This window comes from Sceloporus undulatus, chromosome 4, assembly GCF_019175285.1.
Source record: "Sceloporus undulatus isolate JIND9_A2432 ecotype Alabama chromosome 4, SceUnd_v1.1, whole genome shotgun sequence".
Lineage (NCBI taxonomy): Eukaryota > Metazoa > Chordata > Lepidosauria > Squamata > Phrynosomatidae > Sceloporus > Sceloporus undulatus.
Window position 1 is genome coordinate 185,810,672 of NC_056525.1, and position 16,208 is coordinate 185,826,879.

General features: G+C 41.2%; 1 long non-coding RNA gene across 2 annotated transcripts; it reads left to right on the forward strand.

Annotated features, from left to right (window-relative positions):
• The first annotated feature begins 1,252 nt into the window (after positions 1–1,252).
• LOC121927922 lies at positions 1,253–15,983 on the forward strand. Of its 2 annotated transcripts, none has more exons than XR_006103394.1 (3): positions 1,253–1,309; positions 12,790–12,913; positions 15,670–15,983. It is a non-coding gene; the product is annotated as an uncharacterized LOC121927922 (long non-coding RNA). The 2 variants fall into 2 exon arrangements; XR_006103393.1 differs by having other exon boundaries at positions 12,790–12,903.
• The last annotated feature ends 225 nt before the right edge of the window (positions 15,984–16,208 follow it).

A 16,208-nucleotide genomic window follows, 5' to 3' on the forward strand; every position in this document is an offset into this window, starting at 1 on the left:
TTACCGTGACTGCACAGAGGGCGTTTTCCATCTCAGCCCTGCAGCTTTGGAACTCCCTTCCCGATGAGCTCCGCTTGGTTACCTCCCTTGACCTGTTTAGGAAGAAGTTGAAGACCTTCCTCTTCCAACAGGCTTTCCCCCAGATGCTGTGATTCCTCCTTTCTCCCTGTTACACGAGCATTTTTAGCTAGTTATTGTTGTGGTTTTTAATCTTGTATTTTTATCTTGTTTTTAATAATCTGATGTATTGATATGGATTTTTATGTGGATACTGTTTGTAAATTTGTACATTGTGTAGTACTTTGTTGTAACCCGCTTTGATCTCCCAGGAAAAGTGGGCTATAAATAAACAGATTATTATTATTATTATTATTATTATTATTATTATTATTACATTGTATTGGGGCCAGAAGCCCTCTTTTTGTCCCCTACAGCTACACCCCTGTTCAGCATTATTATATTCTAATTGGAGGACTCCAGAGGGACCTAATGCATGTTACATGGACCATTTACAGTAGTTTTCCCCTGCCCTGGCATTACCCTATCCATATGGGTCAGGGCCAATGGCCAAATTCAACTGCCGACTGTCTACAAGTGAAAAAGGCAATCCAGTAGTAAATCTGGCCCATTCCTCCTTTGAAGTGGATTAAAAAGATCTACCTTTTGCTCCAGAATTTCCTGGAAAATCCAGAACACTCCAGAGCAATGCCAGGTGGCTGTTTACACATGCCTCCCACTGTGCTGTCCAGCATTGCCACCACTGGTGCAGAGAAGTCCTCTTAGGTCACAACAAGGCACCAAGCCTTGGTGGTGAGCCCCTTGTTTTCTACCTCAGACGTAGTGATTCATGCCAGTGGCTGTGGTAACAAGCAGCTCAAAGAGATGCTGTGTAGACAGCCACCTGGCATCGCTCTGAAATTCACAGGTAATGGGGTGAATTCAGGCCAGAAACTCAGCTTTAGGGCCAGAAAACTCCAGCAGAAACCAAGAGTATTCTGACAAGTTTAGATCCACTCCTACATTCGGCTTAGAAAACATTCAGGCCTTTTGAGAAAAAAAGTAGCTATTTCCTGGACTTTGAGAATAACCCAGTGACCACATGGCCTGAAGGAGTAGGTTCCAGTCTGCAAATAGTACCCCTCCATACCATCTGAACTGAGAACAACAAACAGCAACATGCAGGCCCATGACTAACATTTTCATTTTTTTCCCCTCCTGTATGGTTTTTAACACCTTGCCTGATGAAGAAGCCAGTGGACCTTCGAAAGATTACAGCATGTAATTGTGCATTTTGGTTGATCCAAAAAAGGTATCATTGTTTGGTGTTTGTTTGTTTTTATTTCATCTATGGCCTACATGGCTACCCCAGAATGTTATTTTTTATTTTTTTATTTTTTTTTCAATCCTATAATATTGGAGATCCAGAAATGTCCAACCACAAATGAACAAATAATTTGCATATAGACTTGATTTTACTTCCTCTTCCACAACTCTTCCTCTTTCTAAATCTTGTAGTTGGTGGGAATGTTCGTACTTTCTCTCTTCCAAATATATGCCTCACTGTAATTAAACATTTTTCCCCATCACATATGGTTGATGATTCCAGCTCCCATGGGCTAAGATATTAATATTTACTCAGAAACAGATACCACTGTGATCAAATGGCTTTAATCTTGGGTATGTGTGCTCCTAATAGGCTTCCAGCTTAAACTAGTTGACTGAATGTAATTCCTGTTGAAATAATTGAGTTGGGAGTGAAACAGACAGCCCCAAAATTCCAGGCTGATGGTGGCCGGTTTTCCTGTTGAGGATGCTGCAGCAGCCAAACTCATTAGCATCCCTCCGCCCCAAAGAGAACCTGGAAAAAATGGGTTCTTTTTCAGATGCTGTGCACACATCACAAATGCGCCATTGGTGCACTCATGATGTAAGAGGCATGCTGTGATATCTATATGCTGCACATCGCTTACATTAAGATGGCAGCCCCCATGTGGATGGGAGGCCGGCATGATGGCGGCAGCAGCACATTCTAGGATTCTGGCTCTTCCTGCCCATCTGTCCTGGGCTGTGGTTAGCAATAATTTTATTAGCCATAATGTTACTAAGGGCTCTTTGAGACTGGTCTAAATTAATGTGTATTCTCACAGTATAGTTCCTTGGGTTTAGTGATTGCTATCACCATGTTCACTGATTCCATTCATTTTGGGGACTGATTGTAGTGATTTCTTTGATTGAAGAAATCTAAGGGTTTTCTAAACACACATTCATCTTCTCTAGGAATAATTTTTGAGGAAATTCTATGGATTAAACAGCCAATTGTCTCATCTCTGGGCTTTTCTTTTTTTGAAAAAAAGGTTATAATATTATAATGTAAATGTTCCATTTCGCTCATGGACTGAAGGCCAAAACAGACAGGCAGTAAGCGCCAGCTTCCAGGTGGCATGGGGGCATGACATTCAGACAGTGCATGCCCCCAAGCCACCAGGAAGCCACATGGCTGACTGCATGTGCACTGGCTTTACAGCATTTTAGTGGCATGGTAACTACATGTGCCTCCCCACACCACAGAAATGCCCAAAAGCCACTGCCACTACGGCTTTCTTCCATTTCAAAAAGGAGTGACTATATGCCTTTTTTTTTGAGCTGGGAAAATGCAAGGCTGGGAGTGTATTGTGCAGTTGCTGCAGCCCAGTGATCACACGACACCACTCCTTCAGGACCATCAGTTTCAGCCTTGAGGCACTCTTCAGGCACCCCCGTCATGTGCTAGGGGTTGGCCGAGGGTGCACCGCCCATACTGGCCTCACCCCTAGCACGTGACAGGGGCATCAAAATGGCAGTGCCCTGTACTTATGGGCACCACCGTTTTGATGTGACGGACGCTTAGTGTCCACAGGTCCTGGCATCATTGTGATGCCACAAGTGCGTCATTGGCGCACTGAGTCATCACAAATGCGCCGCAAGAAGAACCTGCTTTTTAAGGGTTCTTTTTGCTGTGCGAGGGAGCCACGCAGATTGTCCGCTGTGGTTCCCTTGCGCAGCAAAACAAAGTATGAATAGACCGCCCTCTTTGGACGGTCTGTATGCTGTCTATAGCACTTTAAATGCATTTTTTTTAAAAGGGAGAATGAGAAGAGTAGGCAACATATTGTTCTGATATACCTCAGAATTAAAAGAAATCCACTGAAGAATGTGAATAAAATGTTGCAGCTGCTGGGAGTTGCCAGATAATTAGTAAATAGTCTGGAATGACAGAAATACTGATGGTTCCTTCCTTTCTCTTCTCAACTTTAGAAGGTCTCTGAAGGCTGACTGAGAGTTTTCTTGTCCAGATCAGCATATCATCAGCCACTTGGCTAAGTTTCCTTTAACTATGTGAGCCAAAAAGTAATATTGTGCTCCATACACACACATATATACCCAGAATCTTTGAAAAGAAGACACTTATTTTTTTTGCTGGATACTTTGCAAGCCTAGGCTGTTAAAATGAAGCTGTTAAGCTAATCCTCTCAGCTACAGAGCTCTCAAATAGCAATGCAGCTGATAAGGATTTGGGCCCTTATCAACCTCAAGCAGGATTATCTGTTCTAATTTTAACATAAAAGTCACTTCCCTTAGTTAGCACTTTTTTTAATGGATGGTTTCAAAATTTGACCTGAGCTCAATAATCTCCTTTTCAACTAAATCTGTATTCTAACCAGATGGTAAAGGTCCAGACAATCTTGGACTTAACAAAGATCTTTTTCTCCCTGCCAAACCATATATGTAAAAAAAGGCCTCATTTTGCCCTCATATTTTGCTAGACCTGGTTGTGTATGTTTAAGATGTATTTCAACAACTAACTGGAAAAGATTAACGCACCCAAAGAGGGAAAAAGGTGTTTTCCTCTCCTCCCTGCAGTCACATTTAAAATCCTGCCAATTAAAAGCTGCTAAACAAGAAACTCCAGTTTGCATCTGCACGTGCTCCATGGAAGACATTGCTGAAACTGTCATGGACAGCATTCAACTAGACAATGTTGAAGACATGACTAATGGAAATACTTGTTCTGTTGTTAAGTACATCTTTGGAAAGCCAATTTGCACAAGGACACAACTTCTTATATCTGCTCTAGGATAGGACTGCATAACCTGCCAGGTACAATGAACACGTGGTGCCTAGAGATTTTTTTGCACCTTCTCATGCCACTTGCCACACCTTTTACTGTCAGTCTTTTATACGACTCATTCCTTCCCTATCCTTCTGGTGTCCACCACCAGATTTCAACCCTTGCTGCTGCTGCTGTTGCTGCTGCTCTCTCTCTCTCTCTCTCTCTCTCTCTCTCTCTCTCTCTCTCTCACACACACACACACACACACACACACCACTGCCAACCACCACAATCTAACGATGTTGCACATTACGTCTGCCAAGAGGAGGTTGTAGGAAGTCAGTTCAAATATCTAGCTTTCTGAGTGCTTAAGGCCAAGGCATCTTCCAGGAGCTGTTATCTGGGGGCTCTAAAGTACTCTCAGTGGTGCTGTACAGTGTGCTGGAGCTGCCACTGCTAGAGATGGAGCTGAACTCACCCCATGAAAGAGGTCCAGAATTTCATCTACATATGTGTGAACATCTGTACATGTGTGTGTGCAATTTTTCATATATAACCATTTAGTGGCCCTCAAATCCTATCCAGATCTTGATGCCATGAAAAGTTTTGTACATGTTTTATAGGGACTCTTGGAAATGGAAAAATATTGTGCACTTTTCTTAGGAATGCCATTCTTAAACATGCAGCAGCAAAAAAGAAATAGAAAGGGAGGGGGAAAGCTGAACTGGGGAAAGGATGTTCATGCAGTTTGGTTAGGCTATTCACTTTGAAATTTAACCATATAGTCAGCTTTCTATATCCATGGATTCCACATCCACAGATTCAACCAACCACAGCTTGTGCGTGTGTCTGTGTGGCAAACAGCAAGGTTTGTTTTTGCAAGGTTTGCTTTGGGTATATCCCAAAACAAACCTTGCTGTTTGCCATTTTATATAAAGGATGCCATTTTACTATACCATTGTACATAATGGGACTTGAGCATCCATTGAGTTTGGTATCCATGGGAGAGGAAGGGTCCTGGAACCAAACCTCATTGGATACTAAGGGCCTACTGTATACTTTTATGAGAACTGCAAATTTTTAATCTCTCCATTAAATTTACTCCAAAAGTTCTAACTTTTATAATTGTCTCTGTGTTATATGCCTCTCCTAGTGTCCATTTCTAAAGATACCAGATATGAACAGTGTGTGTGTGTGTGTGTGTGAGAGAGAGAGAGAGCGAGGGGGGGGGTTTAAAAAATGATTGGACCTCACATTCCTGGTAAGAATGGCTTACCACCAAGCCTTTACTTTCAGCAACATCCCCAAGGCCACTGGAATGTCTCTCGCATTTTCATTGTTATGTTATGGGCATTTCTTCAATCTGCACACCATGATTCTACTTTGCCACAATTCATTACTATGATCAGGAATGGTGAAGTGGTACCAAATGGGATCTGTTGTTGTGTGCCTTCTAGTGTCTTCTGCCTTATGGTGACCCACCGTATCATGGGGATTTCTGAGGTTGAGATTGTGTAAATTGCCCAAGGTCACCCAGTGGGCTTCTATGGCTGACTGGGAATTTGAACCCTGGTCTCCAGAGTTGCAGTCCAATACTCAAACCACTAAACCACTCTGGCTTCAGAGTGGAAGTTAACCATAAGATAATATGGGAGGGTGAGAAAAAGTAGCCTACAGAACTTTCTCTATGGTACTTGTCCAAAGGGAAGACAAACCAATGACCACTGGGCAGGAATCAAAGGCGGGTTCCACACCGCCCAAAAGTACGTGCTCGGCACCTACTAAGGTTAGGAAGTGGCATCCTTTCCAGACACCCCTAACCCTAGTACATGCCAAGCACGTACAAAATGGCGGCACCCATTCTACATGGGTGCTGCCATTTTGACGTAGCAGATGCTTAGCGTCCGCATGTCATGGCACGGAAATGATGCCGCAAGTGTGCCATTGGCGCCTTGTGGCGTCATAACCACGCCGCAAAAAGAACCCACTTTTTGTGGGTTATTTTGGCTGCGCCAGGGAATCGTGCGGTTTGTCTGCTGCATTTCCCTGGTGCAGCAAACACCGGCGCTGGCAGACTGCCCTTTTGGGCAGTCTGTAAAGCGCCAAAATTTGATCTTGACATCATTTATGAAACTTGTGTAACTGGACTAGTTTAAGGAAATTTGACACAAGCACCCATTTGACAGATGGCCAATCGGAACTACACATAGGTTATATGAAAGCAGTATTGCCTCCTGCACTATTTAAATAGTGACACTAATTGATTATTGATTTCTGGAGAGATGATTCTGTTTCCTTTCAGCTTTAAATTTATGGCACTGTGGGGAACTAGCTATTTTAGAACTCAGAAAAAATGCTGAGGAATTGGTTATGCAAGTTAATTTTAAAGAAAGACAAAAATGATTAGGATATGTTTAGATCATCACTATAGATACTAGTGCTATCTGAAAGTTAAAACCATTTAAAAGCAGCGAAGCATAATTAAACCAGTATAATTAAAACTGGGAGTGAGAAAAAGCATGATTAATGTTATTCTGAATCTAACTGCTAGTTGTTTTTTGCAAGGCACATTCATATTAAAATTGTGGCTTAAATCATGTTGCTCGTTTTGAATAGAGTAGACCCACTAAATCAATGACATTTACCTACATGATGGCTCACAATTCAACAGTTGACTGAATGGGTCTACACTAATTGGGATTAACCAACAGAGTGCTGGGGCAGGTGGTCCAGTCCTAGACTACCTCCCCAGCATACTCTGGGTGAAACACCTGAGCCCCAAGGACAATCCAGAACTGGGTTGCTCCCTGGCCAGCCCACATCCAGAATGCCAAACCAAGATGCCCTCATTTAACTCACAAGACAGTGAGGGTTTATATCTTAGGCCAAGGCAAGTCTCTTCCCCTACCTGTTTAGTCTCAAGACCTAAACAGTCAGTTCCAAAGACTTAACCTTCACCTGAGAGGGTGCCATATATGTTCACATGAATCTTATCTTCCCCAGTATATATCAGGGAAACCTATTTATGACCACATCTTAGCCAATTATCATACTCCCCAAACAACAGTGTGGGGTAGACAAAAACAAAAACAAAAACAAACAACCACATTTGGAAAGGGGAGAAAATTCCTACCTGGTCCAAAGAAACCAGAAAAACCCACACTGATGTAGAGGTGCGAGGGTGGGCCAGCTTCATCAAAGAGGGAGAGTGAGGGGCTGAAGTTCTGCCCCACACCTCTCCAAATGTGCCATGTCAATTTAACTGTTAGTCTCTCTCCCTGAGAGGCCAGCAAAGACTCACCCTCCAATCACCTCCAATTGGGGGATAATCATTCTTTGCAAAAACATTTTTTGCAGAAAAACAACAACATAGAATCACAGAATCATAGAGGTGGAAGAGACCACAAGGGCCATCCAGTTCAACCCCCTGCCATGCAGGAAACCTAACAAACATTTTTATGTGGGGAAAAAAATCTGGCAAATTCAGTGATATGTCTTTCTTGACTAAATAAATTCACTTGTAGTACAATCTCCATCTGTACCAACGGCCATCTACTTTACCAAGTGTGATAGTTCTTTCTAATGAGCCTGACTACCCATAACTTTACTTGTATCCTACCTTTCCCCAGACTGAGATTCAAGGAGACTGGAAGTCATATCTTCTCATGTCCAAAGTATGATAGTTTAGTCATCTTCACATATAACAAGAGTTCCAGTTTAATTTGTTCTAATATCCATTCATATGCCCTTTTTAACAGTCTATGATATCTTTAGTACCACACTTCAAATGAAATGATTTTCCTCTTGTCATGGAAGAAGGCTAATGTCATTGTTACCTTCAACTCATTTCCTAGTTATGGTGACTCTAAAGCAAACTTACCATGGGATTTTCTGAGGCTGAGAGTATGTGCATCTCCCAAGGTCACCCAGTGAGAATCGAAACCTGATTTTCAGAGTAATAGTCCAACACTCAATCCATTACACCATGCTGGAACATTATTTTGTTCACAATGTGCATCTACAAGGAATGTGAGGCGGGGTACACACCGCCGCTTTGCAGCGCTCCCCCGCCGCCGCCATTTGCTCCGCGTGGGAGCCGCAGCAGCCAAACCGCGCGGCTCCCGCGCGGAGCTTCTTCTTGCGGCGCCTCTATGACGTCCAGTACGTAAAGATGGCGGCGCCCATGTAGAAGGGGCGCCGCTATCTTGTATGTATAGGATACGTACTAGGGTTAGGGGGGTGCGGAAGCACCGCCCCTTCCTAACCCTAGTACGTATCCTATATGTACTATATGGCGGTTTGTATCCCGCCTGAGACATTCTCTTGGAAGTATTCTTATATTACAGTGAGTAATGGTAAAGTCATGAGCTCTCTGTGATAATTTTTTGTGGAGTTTCCGGGGATGCTGGCCATGAAAGCCTTCAACTCTGTGATAATTTGTGATCTTCTACAACACCTAGAAGATGTATAAATGTTCTGTGGTCAATGTTGAGGTGGAAAATGTTTTGTTCAGTATTATTTTTTTAAAAAAAAAATCACTGTGAGTCATTATTATCCATCAAATGTCAGTTCTAAATATTTTTGTATGCACTATAGAAACAGCACCAAACTTTAACAACTACTACAAAACTCCACAGTCAAAAACCAAAATAGTTGGCTGTGATCCTGTATTAGCTTGCAGGGTATAAAACCTTCTCTCCACCACCTATATACAACACACCTGGAAGCTAACAATATGAAACCATGGTAATTTAGTGACCAAGGAAGTAGAGGGCTGGTCAGGTAACTTCTGACTAAGCGCAACTGGATTCCCAAAGCAAACAGCATCATCTGGGATTTTCTGAAAGATGACTCGGGAAGAGGTTGCCATGAATGTTTCCAATTAGTTTCTGGGCAAAGTAGAAAGTGCTGGCTATTGCATTTACAGCCCAACATGGTTTGCATCCAGGATACCTAGAGAACCACCTTCTCTCATACCAACAACCCTGTGTACTCAGGTCTTCTGGGAAATGTCTGCTCCAATTAGCCAGGACTAGATAGGAAACAGTTTCCCAGAGGGCCTTTTCAGCTGCTGCCCCCAGTCTGTGGAATGACCTGCCAGAAGAGATACAACAGATGAAAACAATGACAACATTTAAACCAATGTTAAAGACAATCTCTTCCAGCAGGCCTACCCAGTCAAAGGGTCTGCCTTTGCTTTCCTCAGATGCTGAGAGAGAATGACTTGCTTAAGGTCACCAAGTGAGTTTCTTTAGCCAAGCAGTGATTTGAACCTGGTCTCCAGATTCATAGTATCAAATATAGGCACGTTCCAGACGTGCACAAAGTATGTACTAGGTATGTACTAGGGTTAGGAAAGGGCATCCTTTCTGGATGCCCTAACTCTAGTACGTACCTAGTACGTATAAAATGGCAGTGCCCATTCTACATGGGTGCCGCCATTGGGATATCACGATCGCGCCGCCTCCAAATGGAGTGTCGTGGAAGTGACGTCCTGGTGCCACATGAGGGTGCCTGGGGCGCCCTTTCCACGGTGCCGGAAGTAGCTCCAAAACGGAGCCCCTTCCAGGTTTGTGGCACTGGGTGCAGCCTTTACACAGCTGTGCCAGCATCACAAAAGAAAGGGGCCGAGCAGCCCCTTTCTCTTCATCCCCGCCACTATCGGGTGTCCTTGGAAAGGACACCCCTTTCCAGGCTACAGGGAAGCGGCCTTTTGCTGTTTCCCCGTGGCCTGGAAAGTGGCAGATCAGGGCCTCAGAGGTTGCCGCTGTGGCAGCTGAGGCCCCGATCCGGCGGGGAAAGGGGTGGGAACAGGCCACCCCAAAAGGGCGGTCTGTAAACCGCCATAGATGCCTTCAATACCCAGAGTTTATTTGACATCAGTATTAGGAAGAATAGGGTTGTGTTGGGGTTTTTTTGAGATTTTGAGAAACAAAATACAGTTTAGCTGTAATACTTCATTTATTCTCAACTTTTAGACAATGATAACTAACAACAACCTCCAAACAGTGGGCAAGATTATCTAGTTCTTTGGCAGCAGCATAAGGATCAAAGATGTGATTTCGGCATTCTAAAAATATCTTGTTGGGTGGGGAGAGGGGGGGGGTAATATATTTTCTCTCCCAGACTTTGCACAGTTTGCTGTAGTGTTATCCATCATGCTATCTGGGTGTTCTACGGGTAATGAAATATGATATAAATCTTTAAAGCAAATTATTGGCTAAACAATTATGCTCAGTTTCATACAAGGCAGTTATCTCTTCCATCACACAGTCCTCTGCTCCCTTATCTGCTATTCTCAGACTCTAGCAATAGGGCTCTATTGATACAATCTGATACATCAAGATCTGAAATTATTCTTCAGTCAGATTCTCCTCTGTTGGTGGGCAGATTCAGTGTGGTGATTACATTAATTTGATATGACAGCTTAGATTAATCAAGATTTATAGGAGAAGATGTGAAATATATATTTGGGAAACTTACAATAAATAAACAGAAAATGATATCTATATAGAAATATACAGTAAATATAACATAAATGCAAGAAATCAAAGGCAAGGTAAAGTACAAGAAGAAATATAATTCATAGGAAAACATTACAGGCTTAAATCCAATGTTGGTCTCAAAACAGTTTCATAAGGATGGGTGCAGCACTTTCTGTGAAAGAGCAGTCCAGGGGATGCAATTCCCAGATACAAATTGACATATCCCCTATACCTTATTTCACTAAACCTCTTCTAATGAAAATTGAAATAACTTTCATTGAGAAGTGGGGATATCATATCCCATAGGGATCAAAATATTAATTGTCTCTTCTTGGTTGAGTCCATAAAACTTTATTACCTCTGAAACTTTGCAGATTTCTGGTTTTCTTGCATTCTAGTTATGGAGCAATAATGCTTGAAAACCAGCTAAAGATTTTGCAATAATGATTATGATATTCAATGACTACATAACAGTTTTCTTCATCCATACGGTTTTATACTTAAGAAAATTAAGGCCAATAACAGATGGCCTTAAAGGGCTGCCCCTTTGTGCACTGGATTGAGGCTGCAGCAACCTCACACTGTGGCCCTGATCTGGCCTTTTCCTGGTGCAAAAAGGAGCAGTAGAAAGTCTCTTCTTTTTGCACTGGGGAAAGGGCACCCCTTTCACCTCTGCCACTGCTCTTCTCCGTTACTGCAGAATGCAGCATATGGTCGCTACACTGCAGAAGTGTTCCCATGCTTCCTGCCATGTGGTTGGGTGGGTGACATGAGGCCAAATTGAGGGTGGAGCATGTGGAATGCAGTCACCAAGCCCCCACACCTTCCCCAAGCTGGCTCTTATTGCCGGTCTGTTTTGCCCCAATAACTCTATCAGTCTTTCTCTCATTCTCTCTCTTCCCAATATCTTTCTGCATCAGAAAAGAGAGAGAGAAAATGGAAGGACTTTGAAATAATGAATTTAATTAAAGCCACAGTTCATGCTAAAACATACCCCAGGATTAGTAGATTAGTAGAGCTCTCACTCACTCAGTTTCAACCCTTTCCTCTCTCTCTCCTCCCACCTTGGCATATTCTCATCTTTTACACTTAAACACTGGTGTAGAAGACTCCTGTCTTCTAAAGTCAAAAGTACAAGTAAAATGTCAGATGGGGTCCAGTTTACGTTTTAGTAATTTTGGGATAATCTCCAAAGGGACCTAATTCATCTTAGATTTCAGACTTCATTGAAATCTGTTGCTTTTTGTTAATTTGCATTGAACATCATCAGCTTGTTATATCACACCGGATGGTTCCTTGGATCCACAACATGGGTCCATGTTCAAATGTATATGGATAAATCTGGCTACATGCCACATCTTCTTTAGACTACAGTTTTCTGCATGGACTTGCTTCCACTTTACTTCTTTACTTCTCCATGTCTTTACTATGAAGCATTTCTGTTCTAAAAATGCTTCTGTTTTCTTTTTCTTTTTTTTCCAGACCTCACTTTCAGTAACAATGATGTTTACATGCTTATTTTCCTCTCAGAACATATGGGACTGCAAATAAATTTGTTTGTTTTTTCCCATAGCTTCCAAACCCTTCACTTTTAGATTGGGCTATTATTTGTTGTTGTTGTTTTGCAACAGTGAAACTTTACTTGGATCAGTATGTTGTTCATCATTTTTGAAATCTTAAAAGCTTTAATTAGAACTCTGTGAAGTTTCCTCTTTTCCAGTGAGAATAAGTCCAGCTTTCTTAATCTTTCTGCATGACTTCAATCTTTGAAGCTTTGCTTCCCTCTGATTGTGCTATACTGCATTAATGATAGCATAAAAGGTATGAATAAACATTAAAATGTTTGGATCTCAGAGTTTCAACATCACCTCATTAATTTTGATGTCCTAAAAGCTATACATATTTGCTACTCAGAATTTTTTATGCTTTGAGTATAGATAGCAGGCTTGCTGGTGCAAAAATAATAAATGGATTTACAAGTGTAATCTGAAAAAAAAGGAATACCCCATTTTTGCATTCTTGTTAATGCAATAAATGTTACAGTATAAAAGCCCACTGGTATAATTATCACCACTTTCAAGAAATCAGAAATAGGGAATGTATGTATGTGGTCCAAGTTTTAGGGATCATAGGAAGAACATCTTATGGTAAGCCAGGATTATCTGTAGTGGTTCGCAGTAACTGTTCTAAATTTGAGACAAGAATCTTTTCCAGTTCTAGATATCAAGAACAGAACCTGGCAAAGCATGGAATCAACACACACAATGAAAAGTCTACTTGGACACTGAGAAGTAAAATGGAAAATACCAGAAACATCAGAGAACGGTTGTAAGCAACGGTATTTGGTGGGACTCATCTATTTATTTTATCTGTCAAATAACATCACAATTAATTATCTGGTCAAGTATTCCCTTGTCAAAGGAAATAATGATTTGCAGTTGCTTTGGGGAACAGAGTTGAGGTGATGCTACATTTCTTATTTTGTTTCTCTCTGTCTTCCCCTTCCTCTCCTTCTCTTCTGACAATAATGACCATGAAATTGGAGGAGCAGAGATGTTACTTACATGTATAAGGGTTTAGAGAACTGGCCTGTTAGCATCCCAATTTATGTGGGACAGACTTTCACCCAATTATCTCTGTCTTCATAGGTCTTATTTCATAGTATTGCTGGTGTATTTCAGATGAGATGGAATAGTAAGGCCTGCAGTCTTGAGGCTATGGAACCTTAAGTGTGAAGCTTTCAGAGGCTATGATCTATCCAAAAGCACAGACAGGTTTTTGCTATCTGGGTGGAACTGTGTTTGAACAAAGTCCAAATTTTCCTTTGCGTTTGAATGCTGCCATATCAGTGAAGTGGGGATTAATCAACTTTGGCTTAAAGGAGATAGAGTCTCCAAGATAACCAAGTTTATTGGGATTAAAATAAATTATCTAAGTTTATTTGATTTAAAATAAATAAGTAAATAAATAAATAAATAAATAAAGACAGACAGACAGAATTTACCATAGGGCCCAGCACCCACCTTTGCTTATAGTGGGAGCTGTTTTGGGGTACACTAGCTGAAACATAGATAACTGTAGATTCCCTACTGCCTTCATTATTTCCCTTTTGAAAAACTCTCATCCATCCTGAACTCCCTTCTTTTTTACTATGGGATCACACCTGGTATTTCACTACGTTTACTGCAATCAGCTTTCCCAAAGTCTAGAATGTGTGTCTGACTATGCTTGGCTTCCCCCTTCCACTGTATAGCAAACAAACTTTGGGAGAACATGATCATTCTCATCTAAGGATGAGACAATGAAATTGTCTTCCAGGCAAGTGAGGAGTTTGCTCGACCTTAAATGTTTGACTTCCAGCAAATATTAGGATACTGGAAACCATCCATCACTACCACATATCTCCTTTTTGAGTGTGTAATCATCTTTTCTAAAAAGTAATCATTTAATTCCTCAGTCTGATTGGGGGTCTGTAGTAGACTCCCACAATAATATCCTTGTTTTTTACCTCCACTTTAATTTTCATCAAGATGCTCTCCACCGGGCTTCCAAAATTAAAGTCATGGATCTCTTCACAGATGTAAACATCCTTGACGCATAATGCTACATCTCCTCCTTACCTGTTTGGCCTATTTCTGTTTAAAAAGTTATATTTGTCTATTATTACATTCCATTCAGGAAATGTATGCCTATTATATCATGTTTGCTTTGCTGTGCTAGGAGTTCAAGTTCATCTTGTTTATTTCCCATGCTCTGTGCATTAATGTAGAGCCATCTAAAATCATGGGACATTCCCCCATCTGCCCATGTAAAGTTTCCCCCCTCCTACTGTTGAGTCCTTGATCTCTCCATAACAATTTAATGATTATCTCTAGCCCTTGATGAACTCCTGCCTTCCAAAATACTGTCTCCCTCGCCTACATAAATCAGTTTAAAGCCCTCCTTAGGCAGCAAAGATAATAATAAATATTTAGAAATTTGTGGGGTTTGGGCGGCTAGATTTTTGAGGGTTTTTCAGACTGTGTGGCCATGTTCTAGAAGAGTTTATTCCTGATGTTTCACCAGCATCTGTGGCTGGCATCTTCAGAGAATTTTCTGAAGATTATCTGAAGATACCAACCACAGGTGCTGGTGAAATGTCAGGAATAAACTCTACTATCACATGACCACATGGCCTAAACCACCACCCCCCCCAAAAAAAAAAACTATTCAGAAATTTGATTGGCACTACAAATGAACTTTCATGTTCCCTAACCCACAACCTTCCTTTGTTTGATAGTTTCTCATTGTTGATATTTTGGGGGATGAACCTTGCCTGTGGTCCCGGTATGGTGCCAACTGGATGAAGATGCCAGCTTCTCTCCAACTCAGGATCAGAGCAAAACTCCAAACAGGCATTTAGCTTGTTGGAACAATGTCTAGTGAAAAAGCTGCTTAATTAAAGAATCACACTCCAGCAGGTTCACTCCTTAGAGGGCTTTATTACTTTGTTTCTAAATAACACGAACTAGTTACTACTATACAAAAACTCTTACTCTCACACTACACTATCACCAACTCTCAGACTCCAAAACTCCCAGACTCCCACAATTCACCAGAACAGCATTTTTTTCTTATGTACAATATTCCCACGATGTGACTACTAAGTCCAGCCTCCTTCTGTACAAGTTTCTATGCAACATAGAAATCAATCCCTGTTCAGACTGAAGACATATCATATTTACATTTAGTCTTGTTCAGTTGGCCTTGAACATCTGTCTGTGGCTCTGGCCTCTGACCTCCAGCTGTAGCCAATTTAGACTTCTACAGACATTGCCTTAAGAAAAAAAAATACAAATTTTGACTTTGAGTGAGGCTTAAAGATTAGATAATACTGTCCATCAATTGTACAGCACTTGGAAGTTACCTTTGGGAGATACTACAACTCCCAGAATCATCATACTAGATGCTTCCAGGACAGCCTGGGAGTTGTAATCTGAAAAGTAACCTGCTGCAACTCAGGTCCCATTTACTCATCTTGTGTATTTACAGAATTTATATGTTGTCAACTTCTTTCTGTTTCTAACTCTGTTACTGCTTTTTCTTTCCATCCAGTGACACAAGAAGAAAATCCTTTATTGTTGCTGTTGCTGCTGCTGAGTTTTCACAGGGGACCTTTTCAGAGAATGAGAAATAACCAGCAATAACTTTGCTTCTTCCTAGTTGCTATGACAGAAACTCAAACTTCACTAGATCCATTTGAATGCCCCTTCCTGTACCCAAAATGGTAGTAGAAAAGAGGAACATGACATGTACTGATAATACTACATGAAGGTTACTTGGAGAAATTCAAATGCCTCAACATAAAAATAAGAATTGTCTTAATTTAAAACAAAATAGCCATAAATTCCAAATCTACAATTTAGCTCTCCCAGTATATCTGTTTTCCAATAAAAATATTTCATTTCCTGTGTGGCATTTCTTAATGATTCTTCAAACTCGGAAGTACAATAGAAATAAGATACTACTGGAAAAAGTCAAGATAATATATTTTGCTTTAGCATAATTTTGAATTTTAAAAGCACTTTCATACTCACTCCCATTAACCCCCAGTCCTACAAAGGTTCAGGGTTTAATTTCTTTGAACTTGAACC